Source organism: Phyllobates terribilis, unplaced genomic scaffold (genome assembly GCF_046119375.1).
Source record: "Phyllobates terribilis strain yellow unplaced genomic scaffold, ASM4611937v1 Scaffold_13__5_contigs__length_258822181, whole genome shotgun sequence".
NCBI lineage: Eukaryota > Metazoa > Chordata > Amphibia > Anura > Dendrobatidae > Phyllobates > Phyllobates terribilis.
The window spans coordinates 107,953,096-107,966,465 of record NW_027362773.1 but is presented as its reverse complement, the minus strand read 5'-3'; positions in this window follow the sequence as shown (position 1 = coordinate 107,966,465).

The window sequence follows — 13,370 nt, the reverse complement described above, 5'->3', positions numbered from 1 at the left end:
TACAGGTCCCAGGACGGAGCCCTGTGGTACCCCACTTGAGACATTCATCCAGCTGGATGTGAAGCCATTTACAACCACCCTTTGAGTCCGATCACTAAGCCAGTTATGAATCCACCTAACAGTTGCCTGGTCCATTGCATACTTGGTCATTTTTTCAATAAGGATGGTGTGAGATACTTTGTCAAATGCTTTGCTGAAGTCAAGATATACTATATCTACAGTATGGATGAAGTGTAATCAGGAATATAGAAATAACTGTCATAAATCTTTATCTATTGCCATTCACAATTACATAATATTTAAATGGTTGAAGGGGTAAAGTGTCTCCTTGAAGAGAGTGCCAAGTTGATGTAGGGAAGGAGAGAAGGAGAAAAAGCGCGCTATGTGAAGGACCTTGTGGATTGATATGGAGAAAACGGCCAAGAGGCCACTCACCTAATGGAGTTGTGCACCCCTGCACAACCCCGGTGACAGTCTGAGGATGGAGAGAGCAGGCAAGTCTCACCACACGGTGCAGGTGGCTGGGCACACCACGTGCCGTGTGTTGCAGACCGCCGTTTGTGCTCACCGTTTCCGGGTTCCTGGTCGCGGACCATGTGACCGCCCGCAGACCACGTGACTCGGGATCAAATGCGCGTCATCACAGGTCCTGTTGGTTGAGAGGAAGCGGCCCCCTGAACGCAGGTCCTCTATTTGAACAAACGGAGGGGAATTACAGGGAAGGGTTTAAGCAGTTATTGTATGGAAGCTGCTCCTGCAGCTGACCCCCAAGAGAGGGACTGAGAGAATGTATAGAATAGATAAAAAGCGGTCTATGGAGCGCTGAAGGATTGACACTAGAGAAAACGGATTTGGGGCTAAAAAAAATAAGTATTTAATGAGCCCTTTCCACAACGCGTTTCGATAGTAAGCTATCTTCCTCAGGTGGTACAAGGGTATGAAAACAAGATAAAACATATATAGACAGAGCTTCACAGTGATTGGTTGATATATTCATTGATTTTGTTCAGACACTAATAAGTTAAACCTGGGTCCAAATAGAAGAGACCCTTCATGTGCCGGTGAATACGTGCCTCCAATGGTTTCACATAAACCACCTTCAGATGAATACAAGAAACCAAAAACATATTATATAAGGTACAGAATATAGCAATACATGTTCATGAACAAATATTCAAAAATACATCAATAATACAAATTGCCCCCAGGGGTTAGTAGACAATGTTAAACATACATTTACCAATGTAAAATATACATCACCAATGCAAAATACACACAAACGTCACTGTATTGTGACGTATTGCAAATTGGTGATAAAAGAAAAATGAAAAAAATTGTTTAAAACATGACAATTGTAAATCAATTAGAAAGGAACAAGAAATAACCTTAAGAACTGGTTACATTTTCAAGAGCCAAATTTAAACCTTCAGGGGCCAACGTGCCCAATTTGAAGATCCAGAATATCTCTTTATTAATCAAACTGACCAGTCGGTCAGAGACAGTGTCGGGTACATGGTCATTGTCCATCAAAAAGGTCCAGGAGATATGAGGCTTACTATTAATGACCATGCTCCACAGACAGCTTTTTATCTATTCTATACAAGTTGATGTAGGGAGACTTATAGGCCATAAAATGTTTCCCTAGGAATTTAAATGTGCAAGTAGTTTGTTCAGAGGAATAGGACAGTAGCTCTAGTTCTGCCTATAGGACATAACTTTGCACTGATGAGAAGCAAAAAGCCCAAAAACACTTGACTGCAAATAAAGATTCTGTTTTAGTTTTCTATCCTAAGTCATTTAACGAGACTCTTTAAAGGGTTGATCTTGATTTTTAGGAATGCTACCTCCAATGGGACTAGAGCTCCTATCCTCTTTGTCTCTGAAAATGGTATAAGATTGTACAAGATTTAAAAAATTCTGTCTTGTTTCTTCCAAAAACACAAACTGTCGATTGTGTCCGGTGTTACAGCTCAGCTCTATTCACTTCTATGGAGCTGAGTTACAATACCACAAACAACCTGTGGACAGGTGTGGCGCTGTTTTTGGAAGAAAGTGGTTATGTTTTTCTAATCCTCTCATAATCCCTTAAAGGACCATTTCATGTAAACTGGATTGGTTTCAGGTTTTTGTAACTTCGGACAGTTACTGTTGTTACTGGTGATTAGTGATCCATGGAATGGGATGATGACATCACACAGTGACATCATGATAACTGCCGAGGGGCCACTCACTAGAGGGGTGCAGATGGCAGTGAAGTGTAAGTAAACCTTATATTGGCCTCTTTTTACGTCTTTTATTATGTTCTGTTACTTTGTCTTTATCTGTAGATATTAACCCTATAATGTCAGGATGTCTATTCCCCGTCCTTATAGATTTTTTTTCCCTTAATTAAAACTGAATCTTTATTTAGTTAGTGAGCTGAGGTGTCAGTAACCGACCCTTCCCCCCTTCACAAATATCACAACAGGAGTGAAATTTGATGTCTACTATAATTGCTTTTTTTCCATTATTGTAGGGTTTTATTATTTGTGAGCGAAAGAATTGTGAGAAAAATAAGGTAAATGCTTAATTATCCTAAATCTACAATTTCTCTGATGGACTGGGGTCACTTGATGGCGGAGAGTCACCGTCCATGTCACCCATTATCTCCTGCAACTTCTCCTCCCATAGAGAAATACTGAAGCTCCATGTGAGTAAGGAGAATGGCAGGTGACTTTGTGTTACCATCGAGCATTAGCCCTAGGGAAGAGTCAAAGATCTCATCGCAATGCTCGGGCTGGCTGTCAGCTCTCCTGACCCGAGCGTGACAGCTGCATAGGAATACACGCCGTCACTCTTGGGTTGTTAAAGCCGTCGACCAGTTCAAGCATTGCGATGCAATCCTCATTCAAGTTATACAACCCTCTGACTCTTCCCGAAGGCCAAGGTCAGGTATGGCAGATTTATAAAATCCAACTTTTTGGAAATTCATTCATAGGGGGAATTCATCATACTCTCTGCCACAAAAGTTGTACATTTTTATTTAACACGAGCTTCCAAATACAACTTAGCACATTTTAGCTTTTTTACACCAGCCCTGACACTTTTCAGAAACGTGGGTACGGCCTAGTCAAAAGGCAGGGAAAGGCGAGGCCCAACAGAATAGCTATCATATGCAAAAGAAAGTGTAAAAAGGGCAAACTCCACCAAAAGTCCGGTGTTTGGGGTTATGTTTGGAGGGCTTCCCATGTTGGTTTCAGAGACACTGCTGGCTTAAGTGTCCCAGTTTTGGCTACTGTAATATTGATAGTTATGTTATAAATTGGGGTCTCTATTCTATAACTACTTTCTATATCTGATTATACAAACCCTCTAGTGACCATTGATGATCTCCTATTATCAGCTCTGGAGCAGATACCAACAATTCTCATTGTCTTCCTGAGGCTGTGTGCCCACGATGCAGATTTTATGTGTTTCCGCGATGGCAATTCTGCAGTGGAAACGCATTAAAATCGCTTGTTAAGATGTCTGCCATGTTCCCGAATGATAATCCGCATGTGCTGTGCACATGCTGCGGAAATATCCGCTGCGGATTTTTATTGCGGAAAAATCCACAGCACAACCAATTTTGCGGCAAAATCGCGCCTATTGACTTGCATTGAACCGCATAACATCCCCATGTTTCCATGCGGTTCAATGCGCGGATGGTACCCCGGTTGGGAGAGGAGGAGACTCTCATCCGACCCGGGTACTATTGTACCTGCAAGTTAAAAAAGAATTAAAAAGTAAAAAATAAAAAGGAAATATTCATACTCACTCCTCCGGCGGCCCTCGGTCTCCTCCCGGTGGCGATCCTCTCTCCTCGGCGGCCCACGGTGTACTGGCAGGACCTGCGGTGACGTCATTTAGTCAGCTGATGGTCACGCGACTGCTGACGTCAGCAGTCAGGTGATGGTCGTGTGACCATCAGCTGACTAAATGACGTTACCGCAGGTTCTGCCAGTACACCGTGGGCCGCCGAGGAGAGAGGACGGGAGGAGACCGAGGGCCGCCGGAGAGGTGAGTATAAGGTTTTTTTTCCCAGTTGCATGGATTTATATTGTGTGACCAACTTGTTAAGCCTTTTTCCAAGTGATGTTCAAAATCGCTTGGAAAAACGCTTGAAAAAAACGCATGTAAAATCCGCATGCGCTTTTTCTGCAAGGAGATTTCTGCTTCAAATCTGCATCGTGGGCACATACCCTGACGCTTTAATAGGATGAAGCCAGCAGTGGAGGAGGAGGAATATCCGGGTGGGATGTATGTATCTGATATTACTGGGATAACGCATTCTCCCATATTCTCTCTGTAATAATGCACTGGTTATATTAAGCCTCAATAGTATCATTTATCTTCTTACCATTTTTGTAAATGTTTGTGTGTAATATTATTCATTGTCTTTTTCTTGGCTTTTTCCATAACAGATTGATTGAGACAATAGAGAACACCAAGAGAACATTCAGGTATTTATCTTCCTACCACATTCCTATAGGAGTAGTATGTGTCCCAATAAGGGGAGGACTCCACAGTGATGGTATCATGGCATTGCCGCTCTCACTCATGGGCATTTACAATGTTTCCATATGAAGGATACAATTGCTTTCAATAATAAAGAATTTAGACCCCATTTAATTCTTCATACTGTTGCTCATCCCTTTCCCCTGTAGGATAACAATGAGGTCATGAGCAAATTACAGTAACACCAAAAATTTACCCAGACTCCTGATCGACCAAATATTGTCTTGGAGCCCTAGATTAAAGGATAATCATACTGTGCAGTACAACCTATGTGAACGTAGAGCTATATAGATTCTGGAGGTGATGTCCATGCTGTTATCTGAGGGACACGTTATATAGATAATATTTCTTTATTGTATTTTACAATTTATACTTTAAATAAAAATTCCCTATCGTTCTCTCACAACACTATTTAACTGCTTTTCTTTCTTTTTCCTACTTCCTTTTTGATGACGCTTCGTTTGAAAATTGGGATTCTCAAACAAAGCGTCATTACTCATTAGGGGATAGAAGCGGCGGTCACTGCCTCTGTCCTCTCCCTGAAACAAAGCGACAGCATTGACCTTCATTTCAGGGGATGGGCTAGTATCTGCACAATGTGCACTGTGCACGGTACATAAAGACAGTGCGCTTTCTTGCTGGCTCAGATCAGCAGTAATGAGCCTGGAAACAGAGCAGAGCGCACTGTCAGTTCACCTTGTAAGACAAATACCCGGCTTGCAGAGGCGAGTACTGGCCCCCACGAGTTACGTTAATTGCAGAGGCGGTGCTGGTCATTGCATGCTGGGAATTCATCTTGCAATGCGCACTACTGACAGTGCGCTCTGCTTTGTTGCCGGAAAGAGAGTGCACTGCCTTAAGACGGCAGATAACTTTATCCATAGGCTTCCTAAGCATCACTTCTTCTAAACAGAGCTGTACTTTTTTCATTTCAGGCACATGGAGTCCCACAGAAACATCGGGGGGCCTAATGAAGAGTCACTGCCGTAAGTAACTGGCGCAATCATGGTCCACGACTCTCACTGTTTGTAGTCCTCAGCTTCTTTTCACTATGAGATGTAGATGCAATCGGAGATGTAACTTGAACCTCTTGGGCTCCAATATAAAATATGTAGCAGGGCCCCTCAGCTATCATAAACCATTTGTAAAAGTGATGAATATATATGTGGTAGATGAGGGGGTCCCAATGCGACTGCTCGCTCTACACTCCCTAGAGCTATATGTAAATGTTCATCTCAGATCCATAAAACTGTTTTTTTCCTTATTACTCCATATAGTTATGCCCCTGAATGCTATCATTTTTATTGCATTATAGACACACTATATATAGATGATACTTTCTGTAGGTTTCTTAAATATCACTGTTTCTAACAAAAGCTACATTTTTATAGGCCAATTACACCAATAAAAGCCTGGGCGAGCGTGGAATCCATCAGGTAAGTTATCAGAACTTTTATTGCTGTCTCAGGTTTTCCCAAAATCACAGTTTTGCAATGATTTTGGGAAACCATTGCAAAAAAATGCACCATGATTGCAATGTGTGGACCCCCTTTAACCCTCACTTATAAAGAGTTATGTTATGTATTCAGTAGAGAGGAAGATAACAGCATTAATAAAGTGGTAGAGATTAAAGCGGAGAACAGCAGAGAGGATAACATCGGAATGTAAGTAGAGAGATAGTGAGATATATAGATATTATTGGCTGGATATGATTGTAGATGATTAATAGTAATTGATGAATGACTTGTTATGGGTACAGAAGGTTCAGGCTGGGCTTTGTAGGAGATCACACATGGCAGAAGTGGAGGCCTCCAGTAGACTCCTAGCTGCAATGGCAGCCAATCGGCACCCTACAATCGACTGCGTGGGGAGCTGCCGGGCATACAAAGTGACAGCCAACAAGATAAATCCCCTTTCTAATACTGCTGTCATACTTCACAGCAGCATTTAAAGGGTTAAACTAATGCAATCACGGCTAGCTTCAATTACATCAGTTACTGTTGGGTGTCAGCTATGTAACAGAGCCATCAACGGTGCTGCAGGGAGCAGACTCAACTCTTGAGCCCGCACCATACAGAGACTGTGCGCCCCCAAAAAGTGGTTAACCGGGACTCTTCATTCAGGATATACCCCAGTCGTCATATAGCTCAGTGTTATCTGGATGTCAGTGTAGATTATATATGATTTATATCACTTATTTTATGTGTCCAATAGTGAGGAAGAACAGGAGGAACCAACTTGGGAGAGTGAAAATTGGACTATGAGTAGGTAAGTGGAGAGTCTGAGACTAAATATATAATGGGTGATAAATACATACAACAGAGAACATTATGCACTTATAGTTATGGCATTTTAAGCCACATGGTATAAAACATCAAATTCTGAATTCATGAGCATTTCCGAACCGTCTATAAAGTTGTTCTCCCTTTCTGTACCTCCATTCTATAAAATTCTTTGCAGGCATGTGACATCTTTTTTTTCTTACTTCCTTTTTGATGAGGCTTTGTTTGAAAATCCCAGTGCATGCTGGGACACTCAAACAAAACACCATCAGGGGGTAGAAGCTGCAGTCACTGCCTCTGCCCTCTCCCTGAAATGAAGCATCAACAGTGACCTTCATTTCAAGGGCTGGGCTAGTCCCTGTGTGATGTGCACTGTGCACTGTGCACAAAGACAGTGCACTTTCTCACCAGCTCAGATCAGTAGTAATGAGCCAGCAACAAAATAGAGTGCACTGTCACTTCACCTTGTAAGATGAATACCCAGCTTGCAGAGACAAGCACCGGCCCCCACAAGTTGCGTTAATTACAGAGGCGGTGCTGGTCTCTGCAAGCTGGGAATTCGTCTTACAATGTGCACTGACAGTGCGCTCTGTTTTGTTGCCGGTGAGAGAGTGCACAGCCTTTCTGCACATCACGGCAGATAATTTTATCCATTGGCTTCCTAAGTATCAATTCTTCTAACCAGAGATGTATTTTTTTCATTTCAGGCACGTTGAGTCCCATAGAAACATCGGAGGGCCTAATGAAGAGTCATTGCCGTAAGTAACTGGTGCAATCATGGTCCACGACTCTCACTGTTTGTAGTCGTCAGTTTCTTTTCAATATGAGACGTAGATGCAATCGGAGGTGTAACTTCAACCTCTTGGGCTCCAATACAAAATATGTAACAGGGCCCCTCAACTACCAAAAACCATTTGTAACAGTGATGAATATATATGTGGTAGATGAGGGGGTCCCAATGTGACTGCTCGCTCTACACTCCCTAGAGCTATATGTAAATGTTCATCTTAGATACCATAAAACTATTTTTTTCCTTATTACTCCATATAGTTATGCCCTGAATGCTATCATTTGTTACTGCATTATAGACACACTATATAGGTGATATTTTCTGTAGGTTTTTTAAGTATCACTGTTTCTAACAAAAGCTACATTTTTATAGGCCAAAAAAAATAAAAACAGCCTGGGCGAGCACGGAATCCATCAAGTAAGTTATTAGAACTTTCATTGCTGCATTAATGGAAACCATAGACGAGGACTGGGGAAATCCCAGATAGTGAGATATATAGATATTATTGGCTGGATATGATTGTAGATGTTTAATAATAACTGATGAATGACTTGTTATGGGTACAGAAGGTTCAGGCTGGGCTTCGTAGGAGATAACACATGGCAGAAGTGGAGGCCTCCAGCAGACCCCTAGCTGCAATTGCAGCCAATCGTCACCCTACGATCGCCTTGCGTGGGGAGCTGCTGGGCATACAAAGTTTCAGCCGCTGTGTTAAATCCTCTTTTTAATACTATTGTCATACTTCACAGCAGCATTTAAAGGGTTCAACTAATGTAATCTTGACTAGCTCCAATTGCATCAGTTACTGTTGGGTGCAAGCTATATAACAGTCATCATTGGTGCTGCAGGGAGCAGACTCAACTCTTGAGCCTGCATCATACAGACATAGTGCGCCCTCAATAAGGGGTTAACTATACTACCTGAGTCTTCATATAACCCTCTGTCCTCTGGATGTCAAAGTACATTATATATGATTTATATGACTTATTTTATGTGTCTGATAGTGAGGAAGATGACAGCGAGGACGAAGAGGAAACAACTGGGAAGAGTCAGAATAGTAGTGTGATTAGGTAAGTGGAGCGTGTGAGCCTAAATATATAATAAGTGATATATACATACAATATAGAACATTGTATAGTTATAGTTATGGCACTTTCAGTCACTTAGTATAAAAAATGACTGCATATACATAATAACTGATGGAGGAGCCAAAAACAAAAGACCATTGAGGTCAGATCCTTTTCCTTTATTCATGAGCATTTCCCTACCATCAATAAAGTTGTTCTCCATTTCTATTCCTCCATTCTATAAAATTCCTTGCATGTAAGTGACATCAGGGAGGGGCCTAGAGCTAATTAGGACCTTTCCAGGTAACCTCCAGCCTCCTCTCCTGCACCGATCATTGTCAGGCAGGAGAGGGAGACTTGTGCAGCTCTCTTCCTGCACTTGTCTCTCTCTCCCGGCTCCACCTCTCTGTCCAACTTGCTTTCTTTATTGCAGTCCCTATGGCTGATACGGCTGTAGTTCTGTAAAAAGGATAATTAATGTCAATTGGTGAGAACGGGGATAATGAACAGAAGGTCACAGAAGGAGCAATAAACTATTTACTATACAAGGTGCAGTTTTCTGGGAATGGGACGTCTACTATAAATGTGCAGAACTCTGAATGCCGCTTTTTTTGCTTTGTTTTATGAATTCAATTATAAAACTACTGCAAATTAAAATATCCTCCTGCATTTGTTCTATATTATGTGTCCAATAGTGAGATAGAGGAGGGAGAAGAGATTATAGAGAGTGTAACATCAGAGAGAGGAGAGGAAAATGGCGGAAAAGAGAACATCGGACTGTAAGTAGAGAGACAGTGACATATACTGATATTATAGATTGTAGATGATTGTAGATATTTAATAGTAAATGGGAAATGGCTTGCTATAACGATTACAACAGTGATCATTTATGAGAGCGTTACTACATATAGTCTATGTTATATGTCCAGTAGTGAGGAAGAGGAAGGAAAAATATACATCGCTCACATAACAGCAGTGATAAGAGAGGAGGATGGAAGCGGAGATAGCTTCGGACTGTAAGTAGAGAGACAGTGACATATACTGATATTATAGATTGTAGACGATTGTAGATATTTAATAGTAAATGGGAAATGACTTGTTATAACGATTACAACAGTGGTCATTTATGAGAGCGTTACTACATATAGTCTATGTTATGTGTCCAGTAGTGAGGAAGAGGAGGAAGAAGAGTATATAATGATTAAGATAAGACAAAAAGAAGACCACAGCGCAGAGACCACCACATTGTAAGTAGAGAGATAGTGACATATACAGATATTATGGGATGTATACGATCGTAGATGCTTATTAGTAACTGATGAATGACTGATTATATCTGGGTAGAGATGGAGGAACATATAAAACATGGCTGCCCATACACTCGTCTGTAGTTCTACCTTCGTAAAGGGATCAATGAATGTTATTTGGGGAGAAATAGGGGCATGAAGCCACTCCAACACTCCCCATAAAAGAGCGATTACAACAGTGGTCATTTATGAGAGCGTTACTACATATAGTCTATGTTATGTGTCCAGTAATGAGGAAGAGGAGGGAGAAGAAGAAATGGATAGAATAGAGTTAGAGAGAAGAGAAGAAGACCACAGCGCAGAGACCACCACCCTGTAAGTAGAGAGACAGTGACATATACAGATATTATAGGCTGCATATGGTTTAGTAGCTGATGAATAACTTGTTATCACTTAGACTGAGGAGTAGGGATGAGCGAGTAGTGAAATAATCGGACTCGCTATACTCGTAACGAGTACTCGGGTACTCGTTACGAGTAGCGAGTCCAATGTAAGTCAATGGGAAATGCGAGTAAGCCGCATGATTGTTTAAAAGCCGGTGGTAAAAAGCCGCCGGCTTTTAAACAATCACACAGCCCAATTGTTTTTATTAGAAATAAAACAAAAAAACACTTAGAGATTGCATCTTTATTAAAAAAAATTATCTTCAGTCCGAGGTAGTCCAATGTAGTCTTTTTCTTTATCTCAGCTACATCTCTGGTAGAGATTCTCTACCAGAGATGTAGCTGAGCTGTGCGGCCGTGGGAAAGTTCATGTGAGTTCATCCAGTCAAGCATGAACTCACATGAACCCTCTGAGGGCACCGCGGCTACTTCAAATGAATAGCTGATCAGCATCAGCTGATACCTCAGCTGTTTATTTGAAATAACCGGTGGGAAAGCCGGCAGTGAAAACACTTCACCGCTGCGCTCCCTGATGTGCGCTCCCCGCTCCCCCGCCGCCTCCCATCCCGATCCTAAGTTAGGACCGGGCGGGGAGCAAAGCACCATGGAGCGGGGAGCATACATCAGGGAGCGCAGCACCAAACAGGAAAGACGGCGGTGAAGTCTTTTCACTGCCGGCTTCCCCGCCCGGGTCCTTCGCTCCCCGCTCCCTGGTGCTGCGCTCTCCACCCGGTCCTAACTTAGGATTGGGATGGGAGGCGGCGGGGGGAGTGGAGGATTGGGATGGGAGGCTGCGGGGAAGCAGTATGGGGCTGTGTGATTGTTTAAAAGCCGGCGGCTTTTTACCGCCGGCTTTTAAACAATCATACGGCTTACTCGCATTTCCCATTGACTTACAGTAAATTATACTCGTTACTCAGCGAGTAATCACAAGGAAACTCGCGGAGTAACGAGTAGCCCGAGTACCGTATTATTCAGCGAGTACCGAATAGTAACGACTATACTCGCTCATCTTTACTGAGAAGGATATAAAACATGTTTGTACATATTGGGGGGGTTATTGAATTGGGGTCCCCTACACTAGGGTTATAGTAAGAACAATTTTCCCGGCTCCTGGTCTTGTCTGATTAGCAATGCCGCTTCAATGTGGCCATGGGGCACTGGAACGGACATCATCTCCTCTACCTTCAACCGTGGTAGTCACAGTGGCCATCAGCAAAACCATTTCCAGTGCCCCATGGCCACTTTGGAGAGGTAAGAAAATATGGCTTTCTCTGGATTAAGACATCGGATTGCAGATATCAAGGTGTCATTTTATTCAACTTCCAGTGACCTACATGCCCATTTTGGCGGCTTAGGAGGGACGATCCTACTGACAGACTCTCTTTAAGTTATTGCATTTACAGTATTAAGGACACACACTAGATGATATTTTCTGATATTTTCTAAGTTTCTCTGTTTCTAATAAAAACTTCATTTTTGTTACAGGCCAAAAGTAAAGACAGCGTGGGCCGACACAGAGCCAATGTCGTAAGTAATAAGTGCAATCATGGCGGCATTTACTCCAATGAGACCTTGGACTTTTGAACGATGACGTCATATTGTGACATAAGCGCCGCACATTACACAGGACAATATCACTGTGTATATCCTCATAGACTGATCAGGATGATAATGTGAACTGCCTGTATCTCAATTTCTTTGTTTGGATATTTTTAAGATGCAAACGGAAATGGTGGATACCAAAATGCTTCACAAGATCGAGCAGGAGCCATGTCAAATACATGTAGGTACTTTACCCTCTTCCCACAAATGGACGCCCCCTTATGTCCTAATTGCTGTCTTCTAGATGCAAAAGTATTCAATGATTCATCCTGGCAGAAGATCAGTCACCACGAATGTGAAAGTGATATTTATACTAGGAGTTAATAATTAGTAATGACATCTATCCAGATATCTACATCATGTAGAAATGTATAGGAGAGACTTTATGTTTATTGTCTGTGTCCTATTGGGACTAGGCTTTGTTCCCGATAATTATTTTATAGGGTATTTATTTGTGATCATTTCTTCTATTTCTTCAGCACCAGAAAAGATGAAAAAGCACAACGTCCACCAAAGTAAGTAAAAGCTTCCCCCATTATAGTCTGTGACGTGTTGTTACACTGAGGCTCATAATATTGTGTCTTTCCTTTATATCTTTATACTATATTGTATATCTTAATGGAAGAAACCAATAGTTAAATGTCTATCGCTGTTACTGGTGGGCCTTTACCCATAGTGAGAGAAAAGCATTTCCCTATTCAGTTCCCGACTTCTAAACTCACCGACCCTCCCGTCCTTTCTTCTCCATTCTAAACACTATTGAACAATTTTTTGGCTTCCCCTTAGGCTCCTCAGAGCTTTCTTATGCTGCTTCAGCAGTACAGCGGCAGAGTAAAAAAAAAAAAAGGTAAGTTTTTTTTTTTAAATAATTTTTTATTGAATGATTTTAAGATTTACAAAAAATCTATTCAGTATGATCTTAAGTTTTCAATAATTATTATATAAACAGTCGGGTGGTGACAAATGAGTTTTTTTCTTATGAAAAAATGCCCAATCATACACTGATGAAGGCGGGTAGGTTGGTGTATAGAAGGGGAGGAAGGAGGATGACGTCACAGTCAAGTTCTGATATTCAGTATGTGGTATGATAGAACTTCATTGCTAGGAGTCCTGCCAGCTGCTGTAAGTTTTCCTTTCTGGCTGATACACTGGCATACTACCGGTGGTGCACATGTGCGGGGCAGGAGGACAGGCTGCATCCCCGGCTGTATCTAGAGCAGCGGCTGTTGTGGTCGTGTGATCAGACTCCCTTCCGCGTATCACTTCATGTGGATTGGGACTCCGGTCGCATGTTCTGATGTTACACAGTACATGACTTATTCAGAGAGTTGCGCCTGATCCCAAACTCTAATCATAGCATGTGCCAATCAAGTCTGCTCTATTAGCCAGTTGTGCCGAAA